Source organism: Macrotis lagotis, chromosome 1, assembly GCF_037893015.1.
Source record: "Macrotis lagotis isolate mMagLag1 chromosome 1, bilby.v1.9.chrom.fasta, whole genome shotgun sequence".
NCBI lineage: Eukaryota > Metazoa > Chordata > Mammalia > Peramelemorphia > Peramelidae > Macrotis > Macrotis lagotis.
Window position 1 is genome coordinate 683,934,486 of NC_133658.1, and position 26,311 is coordinate 683,960,796.

The 26,311-nt window shown below is 35.2% G+C and overlaps 1 protein-coding gene and 1 long non-coding RNA gene across 6 annotated transcripts in view; one reads left to right on the forward strand and one right to left on the reverse strand.

Annotated features, from left to right (window-relative positions):
• The window catches only part of PDE11A (phosphodiesterase 11A), a 468,580-nt gene that overhangs the window by 292,620 nt on the left and 149,649 nt on the right, over positions 1-26,311 (forward strand). The gene's annotated exons all lie outside the window — the stretch shown is intronic.
• The window catches only part of LOC141507707 (uncharacterized), a 145,465-nt gene that overhangs the window by 89,475 nt on the left and 29,679 nt on the right, over positions 1-26,311 (reverse strand). The window contains exon 3 of one of the 4 annotated variants that reach the window (XR_012474245.1): positions 20-747. The exons of 1 other annotated variant lie outside the window; for it this stretch is intronic. This is a non-coding gene — a long non-coding RNA (uncharacterized LOC141507707). Of the gene's footprint in view, positions 1-19; positions 748-6,607; positions 6,944-24,412; positions 24,491-26,311 lie in introns of those variants that run through there. 2 more of the 4 variants (XR_012474247.1, XR_012474248.1) reach the window with 2 other exon arrangements.

Genomic DNA, 26,311 nt, shown 5'->3' on the forward strand with positions numbered 1-26,311 from the left:
TGATTTTGACCTCCATAGCTAGGTCTCTATATTTTGAAAACTTTTTATTTTGCATAGCTTGGAGATGATGACAGCTTGGTATAGTGACATCTATTTAGGTTGTTTTAATAAGTTTTTATAAATTAATATTGTATCCAGATGATTGTGGGGAGCAGTTGGGTCTATCATAATGATCTAATCCAGTCCCATTTCTTGGTTGAGTTTTTGGGGTCTGCATTTGTCTTATGAATATTTGTTTTTGGTGAGTCCATGAAAGATAATAAGGTTCTGATGTCATTCTAACCATTGGGCCATGTCATGTTATCTTTATGGAAAATGATAAATTTTTAGAGTTCTCATGATGATTGTATAGCTTTTACATTGAACAGTAGTATACATTTCTTTAATTGTTGGTGACACTGACTTGATACTGGATTGTCATAATAAAATTCTCCATTTTTATAGATGAATATTCAATTCAACTCTGTTTTTTTGTTTCTTTATCAATATGTTGTTGACTGGGTTCGAGTGACTATTGTCCATGGAGGGATTTTTAAAAATTCACTTTTGGATCTTAGGTATTTCACTATCACTGGTAAGCTACTTTCAGTTACGTTTGAAAAATCCAGATATCTTCCTCCTTCTTTCTCCTTATCCCCCTTTTCTTGTCTTCTTGATTGTCCTTCTCCTTATCCTACTCATCCTGCTCTTTGTTCTCTTCCTCATCCTCCTTTTCATCCTCAATCTCTTCTTCTCCTTTTCCTCCCCCTTCAAGGATAAAAAATACATTCAGTGCTTACAATCTATGATTTAATGAAATATTAACTGTTTCCCAGAAGATAAAATTAGAGTCACAAGTCATTTTAAGAAATTATACCAAAATTGTTTGCGGTTTTGTGTTTTTTTAGATACAATTAGTTTAAACTGGTCCTTGTAAATCTGAGTATTTGACAGAATAATTACATCTGTCTCATTTAATGTTATATTCAAAGAAAAGCCCCCTAACCAAGATTAAGATTCAGATTTGGGAGGGTAAGACAACTCAACTAAGCAAATCCATATAATTAATAACTCGTGTTAGTTAAGACTGGAGACTGAACTACATGTTAAAGGTTTAGGCCATTTTTCTTTCACTATCATTAGCAAGAAAGGGGGTACAATATGTCTTATTTCTCTTTCTAATCCTATCTCTCCCTACCCCCCCATTTAAAAAAAGCAAGGGATAGGAATAGGAACTGAATCTTTGATTTGATTAGAATAGGATATTCTTGTAGAAGGAAACCCTTTTCCCCAACTAAATGCAAAAAAAAGGTTTTAATTTTCAGGAAAATTCTTCAATGATTCTGAGATTGAAAGGAAATAGGAAAGTTTTATTTTTAACTCTAACCATTTTCTTTTAACTTAATCATTGTTTTGGGGAACTTCATAATATTTTAACTGACCTTGGGTTGAGTCACAGGGGCAGCTGTTGATTGCATGAAAGGAAATGTATGTGAATGGATCTAACACTGATGCTTTAGAAAGAGGGTGGGGATCCACATGTTACTCTAGGGCAATGAATATATAATGCTGTTTTTATTGAAAAAAAATCCTCCATGTATCTGTTGTTATGCTGTCCAATTAAATTCTCACTCTAGGGTTTAGGAAAACTGAGGAAACTGAGAAAATTGCAAACAGTAATGGCCGGGAAGGCATTGCATCATTCACACTAAGAGGAATGTATGATCTGTTATTCTGACTTATAGCTTGTCTTTCCCAAAGTCTGACTGGCTATCTAACTGCACAGAAATCTCTTGTCATCTGGGAAACTCAAAAGAAAGAGAACAGTTCTACTTTATAAGATAACACATATGTGGGCACGAAGAATATCTGCTTAATGATAAAGCACTTGTCAACTGATAAAGTCTTATGTTTAAGTCATGAGGACTTATGAACTAGACATCATTTTGGAAGAGATACCAGATGAAAAATGTGAGAGTGGGTTTATATTTGTCTAATATTTCATATAGTAACACCTTAGATCAGTAAGATGACCCAATACTATTTGGTTTTGAAATATTGTGATTTTCATAAGAATTGTTAAATGACATTTTTAAAAGTTATTTTTCCCTCCTGAATTGATCTGCGGAAGAGAAATAATCCTACAAACAAATGGACTATTTAGTCTTAAAATGCTTTATTTTTTATATTAAAGAATCTTTGAATCTTTTACATTGGTGGAGGCAGGGCTTGGCGGCAGGGAAGAAGCTCACTGCAATTAGAGATGAGCTACAGAAAAGGTGAGAAATAAATGTGAGATGCCACTATTTGGCCACTAGGTGCCATCCTTGCTCCATGTTAAGATTTGCTCAACTGCAAAGCTAAGAAAATGACTGAAACCCTAAAGAAGGTAATTTAAAAGTAATTTCAAGGTGTAATAATGTTTTTGTGTGTGTGTGACCTGGAATATGTTAGTGACACAGTCGGCTTATTCATTTTCACATGGTAAAAGAAAGACTGGGGAAAGTTCCTTGCTGGTTCAGCTATTCCCACCAAAACCGCATATGTAGCATGAATCTTAAGCGAGGTGATGTAATATACAGGTGAGTAGCAGAATGCATTGTAACCACATTTAGAGACATTACCAACTTTGGGTGAAGTCAAGATCTAATGAATCATTTTCCTATTCCCCCTACACCTCCAAAAAATTTATTTTGTGAAGTAGACAGGTTGACACTAAGCTTCAAACTAAAGATTCAATTATATCCACTCTCTGTCTACTGTTTCTGGAGCCATCAGACCTAACCAGATGACTAACTCCAACCATTCAACATGCCTGTTTTCCTGTCACTGAGTGACTGGTCACTTGCTCTGTATGTTATGTGGGTGTTTTTTTTCCTTCTTTTAGTTTAACTAGTTGGCTTCCCAGATTCCTTACAAATTTCAAATCCTGATAGATTTGGGTTTATGTTTTTGCATCTCTAATTCAGTTAAATTGTACATATTTTAAACCAATGAAAATGATTTTTTTTTGACCCTCACTACTGTTGCATGGAATTACATAGATTGTTCCACGTGAGGTGAGAAAGAAAAACAACATGTTCAAAGACAATAACCATGAAGGATTATCTTTGGTTTTGTGAAAACCAAATTTAGTCATGTGAATGAAATGGTTGTGAGGACAATCATGTTATTTAGCGCACTCATTTCATCCAGGAGGGAAGTGGCTAGGTGACTCAATGGATTGAGTGCTGACCCTGGAGTCAAGAAGACCTAAGTTCAAATCAGCTGTATGATCTTGAGCAACAAATCATTTTAACCTCTGATTTCTTTAATTCACTTGAGAAGGAAATGGCAAACCACCCCCAATACTTTTGCCAAGAAAACCCCATGGACAGTGTGATCCACAGGTTCAAGAAAAATTAGACTTGACTGAACAACAGCAAGCCTTCCAGGTTTTATAGAAATTAGATGGGGCTAAGAAGGAATCAAGCTATGTACAAATAAGAAGTTTCATAAAAATGAAAAACAGTTGGAAATCCCACCCTGATCAAAGTCTTCAGGGTTCAAGGGGTCAAGAAATGGAATGAAGACTATCAGCAAGGCTAAATTATGCCGCATTGTGTGGTTTTTTATTTTAAGGGTTAAAATCGTGTCACAGACACTTACTAGTTGCGTCATCCTAGGCAAGTCACCTAACCTCAAAGGCAATTATAATAGCACCAACCTCCAAGGGTTGTTATGAGACTAAAAAGACATGATACTTAGAGAGCACTTTGCAAACTTTAAAGTGCTATCTATGAAAATGTTATTCCACCTCCTCTTCTTCCTTTTTTTCAAGTTTCAGTTTCCTTATAGTTTAATGGGTTCAACTGTATGACCTAAATCCATGATTCTTGTAACTGCTGTCTCCTATCCTGCTCTCTCCCCTTAAATGTTTTCATTTGGTACATTTCTGTTGCTTTCTGCTGCCATCTGCTGGTATATAACTACTGTGCCTCTTTGGATTTTCATTGTGGCCTCAGGTTCAAAAGCTCAGGGTTTGGTTGTTTTAAATTTTATTTTTTGAATGTGAAGAAGCTTTCCTCCCCCCCCCCACTCATTCCTGAGTAAGTAATAAAAATAAACCCCTTTCACAAGCATACATAGTCATGACAAACAAGGGAAATTCCTTCATTGGCCATATTCAAAATACCACAACACACATGTGTAAACATACATACATATACATATATATATATATATATATATATGTACACTGAGTCTTTCACCTATAAGAAGGTGTGAAGCGTATTTCATCAAGGGTCTTCTGGAATTATGATTCATTATTATAGTGATGAAAGTTCCTAAATCTTTCCAAGTTATTTGCCTTTATAATATGATTGTTATTATGTAAATTATACTCCTAGTTCTGCATCACTTTAACTCTGTATCAGTTCATGCAATTCTTCCAAGGTTTCATCTTTTATTTTTTTCTTTAATAGATATAATATTTACTTTTTTAGCATTCTTTTTTAATTTTAGTTTTTATCTTTTCTTATAGTACAGTTATTTCCCATTGTTATCATGTACCAAAACTTGTTCAACCATTCCCCACTTGATGAGTACTTCCACCAGTTTCCAGTTTTGCAACCATAAAAAGAGCCGCTTTAAATATGAGCCTATTTCTTCTTGATATCTTTGGGATATAGAGCCACTATTGAAATCAGTGGGTCAAAGGGTATAATATACAGTTTAATAGCTTTGGGTGACATAGATCTAAATTCCAGAAGAACTAAACCAGTTCACAGTTCTACCAAGAGTGCACTAGTGTTTTTCCACAACCCTTCTGAAATCTCTCATTTTCCTTTTTTGTCACCTTTGCCAATCATGGTGGAACCTCAGTTTTAATTTTCATGTATTTAATTATGAATGATTTGGATTATTTTTATCATATATTCTTGAAAGCTTAGATTACTTGCCTTGAGAGTATTCATTCATTTTCTTTGATGATATATCAATGATTCTTATTCCCTTAAGTTGAATTTCTGTCTCTCTCTGTATACATATACATATACATATACATATACATATACATATACATATACATATACACATACACATACATACACACATACACATACATATACACATACATATACATATACATATACATATACATATACATATACATATACATATACATTTATTTCTCTTTATTAGAGAAAGTTGATGCAAAAATTTTCCCATTTATTTGCTTTTCTTATAATTTTAGGTAAAGTGGTTTTGTTTATACAAACTGTTTTTAATTTTATATAATAATAATTGTTTATTTTATCTCATATCATCCCCTCATCTAGGGGTAGTATGAAGCTCAAATGAATGATCTAAGAGATGTTGTTTGTCCTTCATTTTTGAAGAAGACTATGGCATCAGGAATATGATGCATGATTCACAAGTGAATTGGATTAAGTGAGGGAAGGCTTACAGAGAGTCTGGGTCTAGTGGCCAAATATGAATCAGGAGAACTAGAGAGGTCCCTGGATGTAGTGGGAGACTTTGGACTTTTAAAGCTAAGGTCTTTAACACCATTCAGTTTGACTGAGGTAAAGCCCATTAATTGATTAAGGCTAGGTAAGAAAACATGAGTCTTTAGATTAGTCTTTAGACTAGTCAAAAAATTAAAATGTAAGAAAAGAGAAAGAACTTCAGAAGGAGATACAGACAAGCAGGATAGCGATGGAATTCATATGTTGAATTACATATGTGCTTTTTAGAAACAAGCTGTACATAATAGAGACCATGCTTTCACATACCATATTTTACTGCTCTTCTTTGCAATCAGAAATGTTCACATTTGTCAATGGTTGCCAAGCTCAGAATTTTTTTAAATTTTAAAATTAAAATCTTGAGAAAAAGGTGGGAAAAGGGAGGCATGAACATCAAGCATTTTACATGTCAAGCAGCTGAAGGAGAAAAATGTTAAGTATTTTGCACAAGAACACCCAGTAAAGTGGAATACTTGGACCCCAAACCTCTTAGACCACCCATAAAGGAAAAGCTCCTTATGCTGCACATGAACCAGAAAGAAAATATTCTGTGCTTTTTGGAGACATGCTCATCTATGATTCTAAGAGCATTTCACCCTTGGAAGAAATACATAGGTAGACTGTGAAATAGTTATCCCTACTGTTTAAAAAAAATTGGGAAAATAAATTATAGAAGGTGGAGCTGAATAATGTTGTTAAAACTGGCTGATACCACTTAAGAGGGACCATCTCAGACTTTCAGTGAGAGCATTTATTTATACCTCAGAAATTGACAAATGCTACAAAAAAAGGACTTGATTTACTGTTTGCTTGATTTCCAAACCTAAGAATGTAATAGAGAAAATGTTAAGATTGCAGATCAAACTTAAAAGTGCAGCATAAATACATCTTTTTTTTTTCCAGAAAGCTGGTTGTTAAACATTTACCAGCACACCCCTGATGCTGAATGAATAACTATAGTTTTCTTCTGCAAAAGACAAGGTAACCTTTTGATTTAGCCTGCTCCTCCTCTCACAGTGGGATCATTATCCAATTATAGCTGGTCAGTCCATCCACTTGTGCTTTGGACCTGGCTGGCTGAATTCTGATTTAAACAGTTAGCTCAATTGTATATGGGGGGTTTATTTCATGTTTTGTATTTATAAAAGTGTTACTTCACTCTTCTGACTCAGTTTGGAGACAGCTGTGTTATCTCAGCCTAAAGTACTCTGGACTATCAACTTCAAGGGATCAGTTTATGGAATCTGAAAACAAAATTTGGAATGGACAAGCTTTGAACATTGCATATGTGCTGAATAATCCCAGTACTTTCGCTACTAGGCTCCTTTTCCTTCAAAACAAATGTCATAATTTATCTTGTTTCTTCTTGGTTGCTGTAAGAAAGTTGAGGGCAGCGCTAACTTTACAAGGATTTCTTGGAAGAACAGATGGCCATTCTCCAAAGCTGGATTTCAACACTGTCAAACAAAAGAAGGCAAGTTTTCAGGAAAAACATTTTTGTCTAATTTTCCCCCAAAAGAAAATCCATAGTAGTAAAAAGGAATAAAAGATAATATATTTTGAAGATTTTTTCTCCCAGATCCTTTCAATATGTATAGCCCCTTAGGCAGTAAATGCTAAGTGTGAAGATTACTATGACTATAAACTGGGTGGAGAATTTGCCACTTCAGCCTGTAACATTAAGACTGAAAATAACCAGGAAATAACTTTGATGTTGTATATAGAAGTGAAGGTTGAACAGTGAGAGAACCACATTAAACTAAGACTTCTGTTGCAAAGCCCTCACTCATTCTCCCTTGCAAAATATCTGAACAGTCCCAAAATATATAAATAGAAAACCAATGGAGAGCTTGATCAGATTATCTCCCTTAAGTAAAATAGTTTCTTTTCATTTCAAATAAATAAATAAAATATATAAAACAAAAATTAAAAATAAATAAATAAAAATATCAAATCAATCCTTGACTGATTCCATGTGACTTCAAAATAGTATAATAGAAAGAATACTGGAAGGGGCAGCTAGGTAGCACAGTGAATAGAGCACCGACCCTGGAGTCAGGAGTATCTGAGTTCAAATCTAACCTCAGATACTTAATAATTACCTAGCTGTGTGGCCTTGGGCAAGCCACTTAACCCCATTTGCCTTGCAAAAACCTAAAAAAAGAAAGAAAGAATACTGGATATTCAATCAGAAGAACTTGGCTTGGATCACACCTCTTCCACTTTCTAATTATGTGACTTTGCTCAAATCATGTCACTACTTGGGCCACCAGTTTCCTCATCTGAAAAAAGAAGGGATTAGTCTAGTTCACATTAAAGATTACTGTTGCCTCTAAATCAATGATACAAAACAGTGGTCTTGAGGAAATGTACAAAACTCTAACTAAAAAGATGCTATTAAATTCTTGCCATCTGTCCTAAAAACAGGACTTTTTGTTTCAATGTTTTAGAGCTTCAAGGCCAGAAAAGACTTTATCATTTATCTTACCCTGCCCTATCTGTGAATATCTGATTTTTGTATTTTAACTCAGGGATTCTCACTTTTCACTAATTTATCTAATCACTTAAGAGTCAATAGTGTTCTGACCTTGATATCTAGACCAGCTTCATTCCTTGAGACCAGGGAACTGCCACAATCCATCCTTCATTATCTTTTTTCCCCTTTCTTTAGTCACTGCCATTGTACCTAGATAGCTATGTTTGGTATTCACTCCCTTTTCCTCTTCTTATGCCTGTCTGCTACCTAGTCTAGACCACAAGTAAATTTTCTAGGGTTTACTTACAAGAGAAAAAAGAAAAAAATTTCAGTCTCAGAAAGGTTAGATGACTTATTAGTGGTTGGTAGAAAAAACTCAGATGATAAGTGAGATGTACTGGCTCTTTGTCTTGGGCTCTTTATGCTATCCCATAATGAAGGTGGGTCTGCTGTAGTCTCAAACAACCAACACTTTTTATTTTTATTTATAAGGTTATTATGAGTAATTCAGTATAAAAGCAAATAAATCTCATAATCCTCCATCTACTTCATCATTGTTCATGTTTAAAAATTAATGTGAATACTACATGTATGTGCACATACAATTTAAAAAATCATTGCTTTTTCCAAATATGTTATGAAAGCCTTTTAATTGGTTTTCCTGTTCCAAGAATTTCCTTTCTTTTGTCAATCCTCTACAAAGGTGTATCAAAAAGATCTTTCTATGGCAGAAAGTTTGAGCAAAAATCTTCAGTAAATTCTCTGTTACCTCTTGGACTAGGAATTGGACCTGTGGCTCTCGAGTAAGAAAATGCCTTCTACCGGTGTAGGTAGGCACCACTCTGAAACTAATAGTTTTAGAGTTTTACAGAATATTGAATGCTTAAGGTGACTTACCTGGGTCACACAGTTAGTATGTGTTAGAGATGGGATTTGAACTCAGGTTTTCCACTTCTGAGGTCAAGTTCTATCCACTAAATCATTCTGCCTCTCAGGAGATTATACAAATTCATAAAATTTGAGTTTGTAGGGACCTTAAAGTCCATCCAGTTCAATTCCCTCATTTTAGTGTAGAATTGAAGGCCCTACATAATAAGTTTCTACTCTTCTAAACTTTTTTTCATATTGTCTTGTTTACATACTCTACATTTTAGCCAGAACTAGATCTGATCTTTTGTTTTGATTTAGTTCCTCTAGGGCCCAGCTCTTATTTTTAGGGGTGGTTCTCACAGTATTTCTGCCTTTCTGTCAGCCAGGCTGTCTGGTACCTTTGCTCAATAAGAAGTATGGTAACTATTAAGGGAAAAACATTGTAAAAAGTTAAAAATAAGACAGTCCATTCCCATTATGTTCTACAAAAGGTAGAAGATTCTACATAGACACAAAAAAGTACAGTACTAGAAAAATGGAGAAGGGAGAGAAGAGGAAAGATCAGGGAAGGATTCAAAGGTTTGCTAAGCTCAATTTATTGAACCTTGAAGGGAGACTAGGATTCTGAGATGTAGAGATGAGAAAAGAGTGATTCTAGATTTGGAGAATGGTTTGTACAAATACAAATAAAAAAGACTAGTTTAAAAATAGCAAATATTTATTAAGCATTGTGGTAAGCCCTGGAGATACAAAGAAAGGTAAAAAAGACAATCCCTCTTCTCAAGAAGTTCACATTTAAATGGGGAAGAGATCAGGCAAATGATCTATATATTAGCAATATTGGTGTGAAAGAGACTGGAAGAGTAGATTAGAAGAAGATGATGGTGGAATGGTCACCACACAGACAAGAGTATGCATTTTGTTTCTTTGATTAATCTGGACATGGACCTAGGAATGATCTGGGATGGAATATTAGTTCTAATGCTTACTTGCTATATGCCTCTGGGAGTCACCTAAACTCTCTGGGGTTCATCTGAAAGAGATAGCTAGTGATACACAATCAGAATCACAAAATTGTTGTGAGGGAAGTATTTTGTAAACTTAAAACACTATAAACATGAGTCCTTGTTATTATTTTTATTCTTAAGTTCTGGCTTCTGACTTCTACCAGAAACACTACCCAAGATTTGAATAAGAAATAGTGACTTTTGTCTATTCAGGTCACTACTAGATTTAGAACCCCTCAATTGTTTGGGGGGGTGGATTTTCTTATCTACTTGAATTGAGGAAAAGCCTATTGGATAATTAGGCAGAATAAATGGGAGAAAACATATCAGTTGTTTAAGACACAGTAAGTTGACTCAATTTCTATCTGCTTTCCAGACTTATTAGCATTTAATTAGGAAAAAGAGAGACTTTTCCACCAGCTGTTTGGCAGATTTGTGTGTGTACAGTTAACCTGAGCCTAGCAAAAGCCTTAAGTTGTATGCAAAGACATTTCTCACTACCAGAATCAGTCCTAAGACTGTTTAGATAGGGATGTGCTTATCTTCCCAACAGGGTAGAGATATTTCAAACGGAGGCTCATTGCTTCCTGTGGTGGAGATGAGGAATGAGAAATAAAACATAGCTGAACATTTCCCATGACATGTTTTCACTCCCTGTGGCTGCTCAAGAATTTGGAGATGAAAATAAGGCAATGCCAAGCATGGTGGAGGCAGAAAGAAAAGCAGGAGCCCCAAATCTCCCTTGAAAGTCCCTAAAACAAGGCCTCATTACATTTTTCTGTCATGAAATCCTTTGTCAGTCTGGTAAAACCTATGAACCCTTTGCAGAATAATGTCTTTAAGGGTGTAAAATAAATACAAAAAATCAATTATATTGAAATATGGTTCAAGAAAGCAAAATTTTTTAAAGTAACTGTTCTGTGCCAGGAACTCTGCTAAGTAATAGGGTTATAAAGAAATTTAAAACTGCCCCTGCCCTCAAGGAATTCCAAGTCTAAAGGAGGTGAGCAAACTCCTATATACAAACATTAACATCATCTCAGAGGAAAGGCAGGATTCTTGAGAAGGTGAAAATGTAGATGAAGAGGAAGTTTGGGAAGCCAGAAGGCAGAGATGAGAAGAGAGAACATTTCAAATGTGCAGTGTTTGTTCTTGGAAATGCCTGTATTTCAGAAATGGTGGCACAATGGACCTGGAAGAAGGAAGGCACAAGTTCAAATCTATCTTGTTATTAATAATAGCGCCTACCTCACAGGACTGGTATAAGGACCCAAAATGAATATTTGTATAATGTCTGACATATTGTAGGTAAATTTGCTAGGTAAATGCTTATTCTACTTCCCTTTAAGCAAGGAACGCCAGAAGGACAATGTCACTGGATCATAGATTACATGGAGCAGGGAATAAGATTTAGAAACTGGAAAATATTATTCAGTTATTATCTAAATAACAAAATGTATCCAGTTATATATAAATATATATATATTTATATATTTATATATAAACATATTTATGTATAAAACACATTTATGGGGGCAGCTAGGTGGCGCAGAGGATAGAGAACCAGCCCTGGATTCAGAAGTACCTGGGTTCAAATCCAGCCTCAGACACTTATAATAGAATGAATAATTGTATTTCTATATATTCATATAAATATACTTGTAAATATATACATATATAAATATGTAATTGATAATGATAATCTTTGAAAACTGGAATTTTGAAACAATTTTAAAACTGAATATATATATACAGAATTGAATTTTCTAAAAATTTTTATATTTATATACCTTACATATGTTTGATAACTGAATAGTTTTTGCTAATAAGATGATAATTTCATGTACATATATGTGTATGTATTCTAAAACCACAAGTTTGTGGACCCCAGATTAAGAACTGCTGGTGGGTGCAGCTAGGTGATTCAGTGGATAGAGTGGTGACCAAGGAATTGGGAGGACCTGAGTTCAAATCCAACCTCTGACACTAGCTGTATGACCTTGGGCAAGTCACTTAACCAGGAGACTAAAAAAAACCCTGATGATATAAAATCTCTTTTCATGAGCAAATTGGTTTGATTGTAAAAAAAAAACTTGCTAGAATATGCAGGGCTATAACACATATGATTTTTTTTGAGGCATTTTGTTTAGAGTTGTTTGGGGGAGAGAGCAGGACAACCTTGAGACTTATTTTTAGAGCTTCCTCTAACTGTTCTTCAGCAGCTTGGAACTTTTCTCAGTGAGATTTATATTCCCTTAAAAAGGTACTGTTAGGGCTATCACTCAGCCTTGAAATCATTTTCCTCTCCGATGGAAGACCAGGCCAATCCCCTATTTGCATAGTTCCTCCCATCTCTCACTCTAGTCCAGGCTATTCTGTCTGTGTTGCACTAAAGTCGAGCTAGCCAATGGCAGGCTTATAAACTGCTGCATTTATAGAATGCTTTTTTCAGACTATTCACAGTCACCCAGCAACAGGGAAAATGCATCATTGGCTAGCTCAGTGTCAGCTGAGAGAAAGGTAATCTGAACTGACATCAGATCAAGAGGAGGCATTGGATAGATATATAGAGGAGGGGAGTGGGGGAAGGCCAGATATGTTCATGCTTGAATTTCTCACTGGCAAATGTGACATTGAAAACATATATATATATATACATATATATATATATATATATATATGTATATAGTTCCTGCAAAAAAAGACAAAAGCAGAAAATACTCATGGTATGTCTGGGAGATATTTAAAAAATCTATGATTATATGGGCCAAATGAAAAAAATGTAAAGAATAAATCTTATTTATGAATCTTAACTGCTGACTTTGGAGAGTCACCCAGAAATGAAGGAATGATACTGACCATGCTAACAATTCAAATTCTCCCATTTAAAATTAGAATGTAATATATCTTAGGTATTATTGTAAATATTTGTAAATTTGTCCTGATACATAGTTGGCACTATAAAAATACTTATTTTCTTTCCCTTTTTAAAAAGTAGGGATACAAATATTAAATAACAATAGTGTTTATTATTGTCAACATTCTTATAGTCATTTAAAAATGCTAAATATAAACTTCTCATGGTAGATAATATTGTCTAAGCTGAACAAAATAAGACTTGATGTAATCTGGCAAAGTCATAGATCTTTGAGCAACAGTAGCATCTTGCAGTTGGTTCATTAGTCAGAACAAAGAAATCTAATTTGAATAAAGGCATCTGAAGAAGGAACCCAGAGGCCCAGCTACAAAAATGAGAGAAGCCCATGATAAGGAAGGTATAATTTTTAACTAAATTTTCAGGTAACACAAGCTAGACTCATTATGGAAAGGGCTTTTGAGACCCAAGGTGGGGACATTTCTAGAAGAGTCTTCCTCAAATGCAAAAGACAATGATTTAGAAATAGGATGGTATTGGGGCAGCTGTGTGGTGCAGTGGATAGAACAGCAGCTCTGAAGTCAGGAGGACCTGAGTTAAAACTTGACTTCAGACACTTGATAATTGCCTAGCTGTGTGTGACTTTGGGCAAGTCACTCTTAACCCCATTGCTCTAAATAAATAAATGAAGGAAGGAAGGAATGAATGAATGAATAAACAAAAGAAATAGGATAGCATGGGTCAGATTGGAATGAATTCTTGAAATCATTCTTTGCCTCTGTTTACCTCCTCCCCCCCCCACCCCGGAAACCAGGCAAATTTAATCTTGGATAGAAAGTACCCTAGACAGGTTGACTTTAACAGGTATTGTTGGAAACCTGGTAGGGTGGGTGGATAGTCAGTCATTAGGTCAAGATGCAATTGTAAAACACCTATTATGTTCCAGAAAGTGTGCTAAGAACTGGGAATGCAATAAAGAGGTCAAAGAGAGCTGCCTCCCAAAGAACAATAAAATGGTAATGACAACAAATAAACTAACAAATATGTAGAATTAGAGAGGTAGATATTGCTTCAGATGACTATTATGTGGCGTTACCCTGGGCAAATTGTTTGTCTTCTCTCTGCCTCAGTTTCCTCATCTGTAAAATGAAGGCTTGCAACTCAGAGGTCCCTGAGGTCTGACTTTGCTCTAAATCTTTGATTCTAAGAATGTATATAATTTTTTTTCTATTAGAACCAGAAAATATTATCTGCTTTACATTTGCCATGTTCCTAAATTTTTTTCCTGTTAGTTGAGGTCCCATTTCTCCATGTGATCAACTTTTTTTTGATAAAGATCAAGAATGAAACTGAATTATCACATTTACAAATGTACAAAAAAGGCCTTGAAATTATCCCTTCTTAACTGTATAGATAGGCAACAAATAAGTCATGGTTGAGTGACTGGTTTCCCTTGATTTACTTGGAAGGAAAGAAAAAGATAGATACTCTTATCCTTATTGCACTGAAAACAGGAAATTCCCAAAGCTGAAGCATAAGTTGAAACTGAAAACTAGGCAAAAAAATATGCTCTAGGATTCCCACACACTGACTTTCTAGTTGGCACTGATTTCTTGAATACTCTACCTATCTTATCAATTGCATTGGTAGTCAATTTGACTCTCAGAAATATTTTTCAATTACTTCTAATAGATATTAATAATGACACTAAGGTTTGTAGTTAGGCCTTTGTGCTAGTGTAAGCTTGTAGTGGGAAGCTCCTGGATGTGACAAAAGCCACCAATCTTTTTTGTATGTAAAACTTTTTCTAAATCCGTGGGGGTAGAGATAAATGCAAAGCCTAAAAATTAAGTAGAGAAAAGGGTACCCCTGCCAGGACTTGGCTCCCCTGAGAATTGACCTTTGAGCTCACTAAACAATCATAATATATAGAGAGAATCTGAAGAGACCTTGGAAATAAGTTCAACCATCTTGGTTTATGGATGAAGAAATAGAACCATAGGGGTTAGATAACTTGCCCAAGATTTCAGTAGTAATAAATAATAAGAAATGAGATTTGACTCTAGTGTTCTTTGCAGCATATACTATTCTCATCTCTATCTAGAATTACATCTTAGGGTTCCCTGACTTTTGTCCAGTCATTTTCAGTCCCATATGATTCATTGTGACCCTAACTTGGGATTTTCTAGGAAAAGATACTGGAGTGGTTTGCCATTTCCTTCTCCAGATCATTTTACAGATGAGGAAATTGAGGCAAATGGGGCTAAGTGGGCTTGCCACTTGTGGCACAGCTATTTAAGTGCCTGAGGCTAGATTTGAATTTAGGAAAAGGAATCTTCCTGATTCCAAGCACTGACTCCATTGCACCGCAGTAAAGTAAGTCCTCTTCCTCTCCTGCTGTATCAGTTCCTAAGGGAATTTGTCCTTATTATAGCAATGATATAGAGAAAAACATGAGAAGGAGATTTAGATTCAAATCCTAAATTTGATTCAAAAGAACATCAATATGCTTCTCTCAGTCTCAGGTTCCCTCATCAGTAAATTGAAAGAAATTATACAAACTGATCACTAAAATGGCTTGCAGCTCTAAAATTCTGTGAATCCGTGATTTCTTAATGGTAACATTATATATTTGTGGATTTCCATCAAAGTGGATCATTATAGAGACAGTTAAGTGGCAGAAGGAATAGAGATATTAAAGTACTAACTGTATGATCCTAGACAATTTCATCTACTTCCATTTCCTTCTCTGTAAAATAGCAATAATAATAATATTTCCTAATTTTTTAAGTAGAAAAATGAGATTTTATATCTCTTATCTCTGTCTGTGTGTGTGTGTGTGTGTGTGTGTGTGTGACTTACAAACCTTAAGACACTGAATAAAGGTTTGCGGGTAATATGAGGGAACTTGATGATGCAGGGGACCTGTAGTGAGAATGATATGAATTCAAATCCTGTCTTAGACACTTAGTAGCTGTGTGACCCTAAACAAGGCACAATGTCTGTCTGTCTCAGTTTCCTCAAATTGCAAAATGAGAATCATTATATCCCCTACCTTTCAGGGTTGATATGAGGATCGAATGAAGTAATATTTGTGTTTCTCTTTGCAAACTTTAAAGTGCTCTATAATGCTAGTTATTATTATTATTATTATTATTATTATTATTATTATTATTATCATCATTACTTTGTTATGTATGAGCTAAAGGGAAGATGTTAGTAGGTCCTTAGAGCAGTGACGAGGTGAGGGACATTTTCAAGCAAACTCAAAATGCCTGCAGCATTTTTCTTAATCCCAGCAAATAGAGTCAGCCAAAACCAGCGGAGAAAGATCCTGGCTGCCAGTACATTCCTGAGAGCAAGACTTTTATTTACATGCTCATCTTTAAACAGTTGCAAGAAAAGCCATGTCTAAGCAACTGTCGAAGAGAGAACTTTTAATGATGGTCCTCTATATTACAGCACTGTCTCATCTTTTTATTATCACCACCCCCAACCTAAAACAGAAATGTGTTGGTGTTTTTAGTTGGTAGACTAATTCAACTATAACTCCTAAAGATTCCTTTTGTTTTGGCATTCTCATGGATGCATGAGGGCAGAGCTTTTATCTTCAGTCAGAGATCTGAAAAAGAAGGAGGGGAAGATAAGGTGAAACTAAGTGTGATGTGGAGTTTGAGTATGTGAAGGAATTAACGATGTACTAACTGTCTAACTACCTGAAATAAAAACGGGTAGGCAGTGACATCGACTTTATTGGGCAGTTCTGTCAGGGTTTCTTATGTGCGGCTAGAGATTATGCATGGCCAGGAACTGAAGCCTGAACTTACCCTTTCATCTGTTACAGTCTAGCTTTCTCCAGACTGACTTTCCCTTTGGCTCCAGTGGCTTTCTGACCTATGTCATTCCCATCTCCGTGTTCTCATTATTTGATTTATTCTCCTTTCTGACTATCTCATCTTCTCTTTGATTTGTGCTTTTTTTTAGTTTTCCGTGTATGTCAAATAACCACTCTTAATTTATATTTAAATAACAAGGACCAAAGCCCATAGGGAAAAAAAAAAGCTGCCTCCAAATAGGGGAATTAGAATTTTCTTGGTTTATGTGTAATGATTGTTACAATATTTAATGTGCTTATACTCTTTCTCTTTCTCTCTGAGCGAGGTAATAAGGATAAGAAATTGTGTTGGGGAAAAGGAAGGGAAGAGAGAGAGAGAGAGAGAGACAGAGAGAGACAGAGAGAGACAGAGAGAGAGACAGAGAGAGACAGAGAGAGAGACAGAGAGAGAGAGAGAGAGAGAGAGAGAGAGAGAGAGAGAGAGAGAGAGAGAGATTCTAATACAAAATAGCAGAGATGTGGTATTTCACCAGGTTGCTTATCTGGAAAAGGTGCAAGGATTTTAGTGGACTGCCAGCTCGAAATGAGTCAACTTCAAAGTGGCAGCCAAAAATACCAGGAGATCTTGGCTTGCTTTAAGAGAGGCTAATTATCACTAGGGAGGTAATAGCCCTGCTGTGCTCTTCCCTTGTCCAACTGCACCAGGAGGACCATGTTCAATTTTGGACACAGATTAGGAAGAACATTGTGATAAACTGGAGAATGTCCAACTTTAAGGATAATGAGAGGACTGGAAAACATACTTCAAGAGACTCAGCTTAAGGAATGGAGTACATTTAGCCTGAAGTAGAAAAGAACCAGTGGAGAGGGGAAAGGAAGGGAATAAGTATTTCTTAAGTGCCTAATATGTGCCAAGCTAAATACTTTTTATAAGTATTATCCTATTAGATCATCACAACATCATTATCCCCATTTTGCATTTGAAAAAACTGAGGCATACGGAGGTTAAGTCTCTTGCTCAGGGTCACAGTGAATAAATATGAGGCTGGATTTGAACTCAGGTCTTCTAGCTGTGCCAATTCACTATGTCCAAGTGTTCATAGGGTTGTTGTAAGGAGAAGACCCTTTTTCATCCAAGCAACAATTGGTAGGAACTGCCAAGAGGCAGATTTAATACTATTGTGAGGGGAGAAAACTTCTTAATAATTAGAAACATAGAAAAGTAGAATGAGTTGCCTCAGGAAGTCATGGATGCCCTGTCATTAGAAGTTTTGAGCCAGGTTGGTTGACCATATGGCGGTTATATTGTAGTGGGAATTACTGTCCAGATTTGGGTTAGATTTGATGAACTCTGGGAACTCTTCCAAGTCTGACAAATCTAATTCTCTGATTCTGAGACATCTGGATATTTGGGATTAGGTGATTAGGTGTCAAAGTGGAAGGAGCACTTGACCTGCAGTAAAGCAGGCTTGAATTCAAATCTGGCTTCAGATAAACTGTGACCCTGAGCAAATCATTTTAACCTCTCTGAGCTTCAGCATCCTCATCTTTAAAATGGAGATTAAAAAATAGCACCTACTTCCTGGGGTTGTTATGACAATAAAAGAGATAAAATTTGCAAAATGTTGTGCAAATCTTTTTTTTTAGTTTTTTTTCCTTGTGCAAGGCAAATGGGGTTAAGTGGCTTGCCCAAGGCCACACAGCTAGGTAATTATTAAGTGTCTGAGACCGGATTTGAACCCAGGGACTCCTGAATCCAGGGCCAGTGCTTTATCCACTGTGCCACCTAGCCGCCCCCTAGTGTTGTGTAAATCTTAAAGTATGGTATAAATCCTAGTTATATTGTATTATAAATGGATTATCTAGTGTTTGCTAGTGAATTTTGTCAGTTTTAGTCTAGATGCTTATGATTTAATAACTTAGAACAGTTGCACATTCATCAGTGTAGTTCCTTCTTCTATCAATGCAGATTATAATGGTTTCACACCTTAGTAAAAAAAAATTTTATGAAATGAAGTAACCAGGAAAAGATATCATCTGATGACCAACCTTTTGCTAATGAACCTCTCTGACCTCTAAAGTAGTCTTTAGATTATTTCTAGCACGTCTCCTAGTTTGTCATCAAAGCCTTTGCAACTATCTGGGAATTTCCAGACCTTGAACTTTCTGGAATAATCTTCAGGAACATATCTCCAGGTCAGGAAAGAAAATTTTTTTAATATAGTATTTCATTTTTTTCCAATTACATGTAGAGATAGTTTTCAATATTTATTTTTGTAAATTTTTCTCTTCTCTCTTTCTTCCTCTCCTCCCCAAGATAGCATACAATGTGATATAAGCCATTAATGCACAATCATGTTAAAATATTTCTATATTAGTTATGTTGTTTAAAAAGGAATCAGAGCAAAAAAGAGAAACCATGAGAAAGAAAAAACAAAAAACAAATAAAAAAGTGAAAATAGAATGCTTTCATCTGCATTCAGATTCCACAGATCTTTCTCTGGATGTGGATGGCATTTCCATCACAAAGGGAAGAAAACTTTCAAGTCTATATTTGATGCTTCTCAGATGTCATCCTTGGTAGAGACCCTAAATGGGACTGAACTTGTGGACAATTACCTTTTATGTGGCAAGTTGCCCATTATAAGATAGCTTTAATACTTTTTGGAAATTATTTTTGTAAACCTATTTATTTAGTTGTGAGTTATACCCCAGCTATTTCCAAAAGAGATTTAAGGTGGCCTGGCCCTAAATAAAGAAAAAAAGATGTTAATAGTGCTATCACCACCAGGAAAGGGAGTATTCTGATTTGTTTCTTTAGTGAAGGGATTATCCTCAGCTTTATATGCTCCTTTGTCCATCATGGCTACAAGGCTAGGATTTTGGTTGATGTGGAAATATATTATTTATGGTCTTGAATAGGCCATAAATAGTTTGATTGGACAAGAGGAAATGGAGCCTTCATCTTTGTCTATATTACTACCAAGCTTTAACCACTTTAGCTAAGCGGTTACATAATTTCTTAGTTGCATTTAAACATTTTCTCTTTAAGTTTTATGAACTTCACTCTGCCTTTTATATTCTTTTCTCAATATCTTACTTCTTTAAGAGTTATAACTTTTGTCCCATATTTTATTCCTTCTTTTCTTTCAGTCACTTTGTCTACCATGTTCTATGAGTTCTTTTAAAAAAGTTTTATTAATATCTTTTATTTTTTCATCAGAATAAATTTTAGAATGATCTCTTTCTCTCTGTGTCTATTTGTCTCTCTCTCTCTCTCTCTCTCTCTCTCTCTCTCTCACACACACACACACACACACACACGCACACACACACAAGCATACCATCCAGTGAATTCCATATTAAAAAGAAGCAGAGAAACAACATCAAGTAGACACCATTTCTCAGAGAAAATGCTATGTTCCACACCACTAGTCACCTATCCTTCTACCAAAGAAGAAAAAATGCATTTCTTCTTCTTCTCTTCTCTTGGAACATAAACTGGTCATCACAGTTAATCAGTTCTTAGATTCAATTAATATTCTTTTTATTTTCTTAAGTATGGTTATTGTATATATGACCAAAATGGTCTTCTTCTTTTGCCTGCTTCTCTTTGTATCAAGTCATATAAGTCTGTCCCCATTTATCTAAATTTCTCATATTCCTCATTTTTATGGTACAACATGCTACGACATTCGTATACCAAAAATGCTCAGCGAATTCTCAATTGATAAGTGGTCACATTTGTGTGTATGTGTGTGTGTTTTTTTGTTTGCTATTTTTTAGATTTTTCAAGGCAATGGGGTTAAGTGGCTTCCCCAAGGCCACATGGCTAGGTAATTATTGTCTGAGGTTGGATTTGAACCCAGGTACTCCTGACTCCAAGGCTGGTGCTCTGTCCACTGAGCCACCTAGCTGCCTCTCTGTGTGTGTTCTTTTTTTTAAAACATTGCTTGTATTACTTCTTCCTTTCAATTGCCATTATCCAAATCTGGCATTCCATTCCCATCCTCTCATACCAGGATTGTTGACATACTGTCTTCTTGTTATCAGGCTCTTAACCCTACAGTTCCTTGAATTTTACTTAAACATTACTTTCATCATCACTTCCCTATTCCCTGACTTCCTAGCTCCTTCAGCCCCACTCTACCTAGCCAATCTTATTTCCAAACCCCTTCACACAACATACACAGCACATACTGAGCTTCCATTCAAATCAGTCCAGTCTCTTTACTGTTGCTTATTAGCACCTCTGTGCCTTTTCTCCTGTTCTGTCTATATTTGAAATGTCCTTTGCTTTTTCTTCTCCACATTTAAAGATAAATTCTCATTTTCTTTCATGACTGGTCACAGTCAGAAATCTAGGAAGAAATAGAATGGAATTTGAATTCAGATCTTCCAATTCTGAATTTGTTCTTCCCTTTTATATGTTTTCACATGGTGATCTCACCAGCTCCCATGGATCCTGTTATGATCTCTATGCTGATTCTTTCCTCAGATTTATTTATCCAGCTCTAACCTCCCTCATCACTTTCAATTTTGCATCTCTAACTGCCTATTGGACATCTCATACTAGAGATACTATAAACATCTTAAATTCTTAAATTCGATGTGTCCAAAGCAGAAAACATTATTTTTTTCTCTCTCTCTCTCCTAATTTTCCTATCAAGAGCACAACAGCCCTTACTTTGCACTTAGCTTCAAATCAAAGCTATCATTCTTTACTCCTTCCTTTCTTTTACCACCTCTCCTCATATTCAATCAATTATAAAGTTATTGATTTTACTTTCTTAAAATCTCTCGTACATCCCATCTTTTCTCCTTTGACTCCATCACTGCCCTGTCCTGAGTCCTCATGGCTTCATACCGAGGCTATTGCAACAGTGTGCTAATTTGAGTTACTGATTTGATTCTTTTTCTATTCTAGTCTGTCCTCCACTCAGCTTCCTAATTGATTGATAAGATTAATCTTCCTAAAAAACACAAGTCAATGAGCTCCAGTGACTTCCTCTCATCTTCAGGATAAAATATAAAATCCACTGTTTTATGCACAAGGCTCTTCATGATTTTATAAACTGGCTTCCTCTTACTCTTTCAAGTCTTTTTTTTACTCCCCCCCCCAACCACTCTGACTCACCCCCACTCCTATGTATTCTACAGATCAGTGATATTGGCCTCTTTGTAATTGCTCAAACAAAAGACTCCCTATTTCCCAACACAGGGGCTTTTCACTGGTTTCCTTATGTCTGAAAATCTCTTCTTCATTATCTCTAGTTTCTCCCTTCCCTAGTTTTCTTCAAGTTCCCACTAAATTCTACCTTCCCCTTAAGGCTAGTGCCTTTACTTGGTTGATTATCTCCAATATATCCTGTCTAGTTCATGTTTGTATGTAGTTGTTAGCCTATTTTCTCCCCTATTAGACTGTGAGCTCCTTAATAATAGGGATAGATTTTTCCATCCTTTCCCCACCCTTCTTCCACCCCAGCTCTTTTTAACTTTTTTGTACATCAATTAGCACTTTGCCAATCAAAAAAGTAGGTACTTAATAAATGCTTATTGGCTGAGTCCAGTGATCTTTCATCATTTACAATGCTGCCTCTCTATGAATGAATGATGTGGGAATTAAAGGGAAATGCCTTTGAAATGAACATATTTGAAGTGAAACCTCACCTGGATATAAAAAGTTTAGGACTTCTCAGTGTCTTTCTCACATACGTTACTCAGGAAAGGAGAAATCCATTTTGACATAATTGTCCTGAGTGAAATAAGAATCCAATGCCTGGTGACCTTTTGGAGGATCGTAGTTTTAAAAAAATAAAAAAGGTCAATGAAAGATCAAATCCCATCTCCCCAGTAAAAATGACACTTTTTAATAGGTAGTAGGAAAAACATACTACATCTGTTCTGGGGAAGTGGTTTATTTTGGCTGATGCATATAGTAATGTAGACTTGACCCAAAGAAAACAGCTTCTGTAGCAATTTTTTTTGTTGTCTAATTCCAAAGCAGGAAAATTCTAGTTCTGGCAAAAAAAGTTATTTTAATGTTTTATTTTTATTCCCTATAAAACAACTTTCAATATTGAAGAATGATTATAACAATATAAATAATCTACCTTGGGGTGCTTTTATATCCTATTCAATGACAAACCATGAAATGTAACATTGTTGCTTTGACAGTCTATGAAATCCATCATCTGTTTCTTTGGGTCTTTCATTCAGAAAAAAAAATTGATTTTAAAGGATTTACAGGCTGATCAGAAATATCTGAATGCAAGATTTGCAGCTTTAAAAATCAATATCAGGATTTACTGGTGAAAAAGCAGAGTCAGTGGGTGAAATGTTATTGTAATCATTTATCCTTTGTGACCTTTAAAAGAATAAAAAATTACTGCTGTCTGGGGCACATAGTTTATATCCTGCAGCATGAGGCAAGAGGCAGAGTTTTTTCACCTTCATCCCACAGTTCATGACACTCATCAAAGAAATATCCAAATGCTGTTGGGAGTTGGCAGATGTGCCACATAATCTTTGGATTTAATAAGCAAAGAGCAGAAAAGATACATCTAAATAGCAGACAGTTCTTTGTACCAAGTTCTTATAACTGGAATTTGCTGATAATTTTAATGTACATCATTTAATTATTCATTAGAGCATGCATAATGTTTTCTTAAACTTGTGTTGATTCCAACTGTGTTTATCATTCTACTATTAGAATATGGTAGTTTGGGATATAGGCCTATCTGGAAGCCATGCAGGGAATGACATTCGGGTCTATTCAAGACTCATCATCCTTATCCTGCCCAGCAGCAAATAGAGTATCCCCTGATTGTAGTTCACTGTGTGTCTTATTCTTAAGGGGAATTTGAATAGGACAGATAAGATGGGTTCCTTCTGCTTTGGAAACTTCCAATCCAAAGTTTATGGGGTCATGAATGTAGTTTCTATCTAAAGTCTGCTTAAATAGAAGTTTATTTTCCTATTTATGTAGTTGGCTATAAGTTGACTACTATATAACCTGACTACTATAAATGCAGAATTTTATCTCTCCTGACCACAGGGTGATCCTCTATCTTCTGTTCTCAGAGGCTCTAGATAAGTTGCAGCTAAGCTCATTCTAGTCCATTGCTTAAACTTCAGCTTCTGAGAGTAAAGTAGAAAGGGCATATTTGGAATATTTGCTTATATCAAACCCATTTGAGAGGAATATATTGTTTAACTTGAAAATATAAGCATTCACTAAAATCATGGTAAACAGTTTTACCACAAAACAGTCTTGGAACCTCCTATGTGTCAGTAAAACGAACTTAGAATGCAAATGCATTCAGTTTTCTTGTCCTAACATTCTGTGTTTATCATTTTAAGCTCAGGATATTTAAAGTAAAAGATCTATTCTCTTTATTTTGTGTACTTTTGGCATCAAATTTAGTACTTCCCTATTAAAAAGCACAAAATTGGATTTTATTCTAGCTTTGGGCAAATCACTGGCAAAGTTAATATGTGGCAATCTAACTCTATTTCCTAAATTAACTGCAGTCTAAAACTTATAGGAAATTCAGTAAAATTAAAAATTTATCATGGTTCAAAATATGATAAGTTTAGTAATGTTTCCATTTGTAAATGGATCTCAAAAACTTTTAATCTGTAGTTCCAGTGTAAGTGAATTTGGGTACTGAAATATTTGAATTTATCATATTCTTAAATATATATATATATATATATATATATTTGTGTATTAGGTAAAAAGTAACATTTGAATTGATCATCATTGCCATTCATTATCTGCCACTTACATATTGTGGAAATTTCCACTATTTGGATTTTTCACATTTAACTTTTGAACTTACTTATCTTCATGTTTCAAGACAGATGGATCAGAAAACTGGACTTATTATGCTCTATGAAGATTTTTCCCCCCAATTTGAGAGTTTCATCATTTGAATTCTAGTCAAAAAGGAGAGAAGATATTTCAGTTTATATAAACTCTGGAAATTATGTCACAGTGTGAACCTCAGTCTCACTCACAATGATAAAAATGATATTTTATAAATAATAACATAATATAATAATAAATAAAATTTAATAAAAATATGTTATAGTGCTTTAAAGTTTGCAAAGCATTTTGAGAATGTTATTTCATTTTATTCTCTCAATATCTCTGGGAAATAGAGCATTATCTCCATTTTAATTATGAAAAAACCGAGATAGAAGTTAAATGACTTTCCCAGGATCACACAGCTAAAAATTTTCTGAAGTCAAATTTGAACTCGTGTTCCTAACTCCAAAACAAGTTCTTTAATTATCTAGCTGTATTCATTCATTCATTCAAAGAGAAATATACATACATATATTTTAGATTCATTGTTTCCCCTGTTAGATAATATGTATGTGTGTATAATATGTATAACTAGTTTATATCTGTATCTCTATATCTATCTATCTATCTATAATATACTATATATTTAACCTTATAAATAAGATTATAGGATAATGGACCTAGAGCTGTAGGGGTAGAAGTAAAATTGTCCAACACCCCCATTTTACAGATGAGGAAACTGAGATTTAGGGAGGTCAAGCAACTTGCTTAAGGTCACATGACTTATGGAATCAGAAGAATTGGGTTCATATGCTTCTGACTCCAGAGCTTGTGTGCTTTCCACTGGGAGTACTTAACATATGGTAACTTAGTATTTGGCACTTTGTAGACCTTAACCAACAGGAGTCCAATGGGAAGGATAAACATCTCCTCCTTTGTGCTGATGATAATATTGTGGCTGTTACCCATTCCCTTCCCTGGAGCTTTTAAGAATAAGGTAATAATGTCTTTCTTTCCCTAGTTAACAGGCTTGAAATGATAATAATGGAGAAAAGCTATTATAATAAATCAGTTCCCAAAATATATCAAAAACTATTCTTGAATAGGATACTGAAGAAGGGGCAAGGTTTGATTAGTACTTTGGATTAGTACATATGTGAAAAGGTGCTATCCTTCATTGTCACCTGTGTCAGTAAAGAAACCATTAGAGTGAAGTGCCCTGGCTTGAATATATCCACAAAGCATTTTTGCTTTGCCTTGCAAAGTATACATTCAGAATTTTTTTTAAGTCTTCTTAGCAAGTTGTGTAGTAATTTATTTATTCATTTATTAGATTTATTAAAAATGTTCCCATTGCCTGAAAGTTTCTTGGCACATATACAAAAATATAAATACAATAATTAAATTAAACACAGCAGCTGAAAAACCTCATAAACAAAACAAAAGCTGGAGACTTCCACCAATTAGAATATGATAAATCTAAAAGATAGTCCTCAGTGACTTGAATGTTGATGAGCCAGCCCACCAGCCAGGGGAGACAGAGAGTTCAAGAAATACCTGGGAGGAGGGTAATGTGATATGGGGAAAAAACCACTAAACAATCTTGGTTCTAGTTGTAGCTTGGGCACCATCTAGCTCCACGACCTTGACTAAGTCAGCTTCTCTGGAACTCAGTTTCCTTTTATTTATATTGAGAGGATTGGACTAGATGACATGACAGGCCCCTTCCTATTCCAACCACATGATCCTGGAACTCTTAGTGATATTTCTTTCATTATGTTAAACAGTTCATGAGAAGACTCCCTCCAACAGTGAGGATTGCAAGCCATCCATGCCTTCTCATCCAATGCACTGGTGACCCACCTCCTCCCATGAATCTTTTATTCAATATTCTGGGAAGGTTTCTTCTAGCTGTTGTTTTTAAACATTCTTTGGGCACCAACACGTTT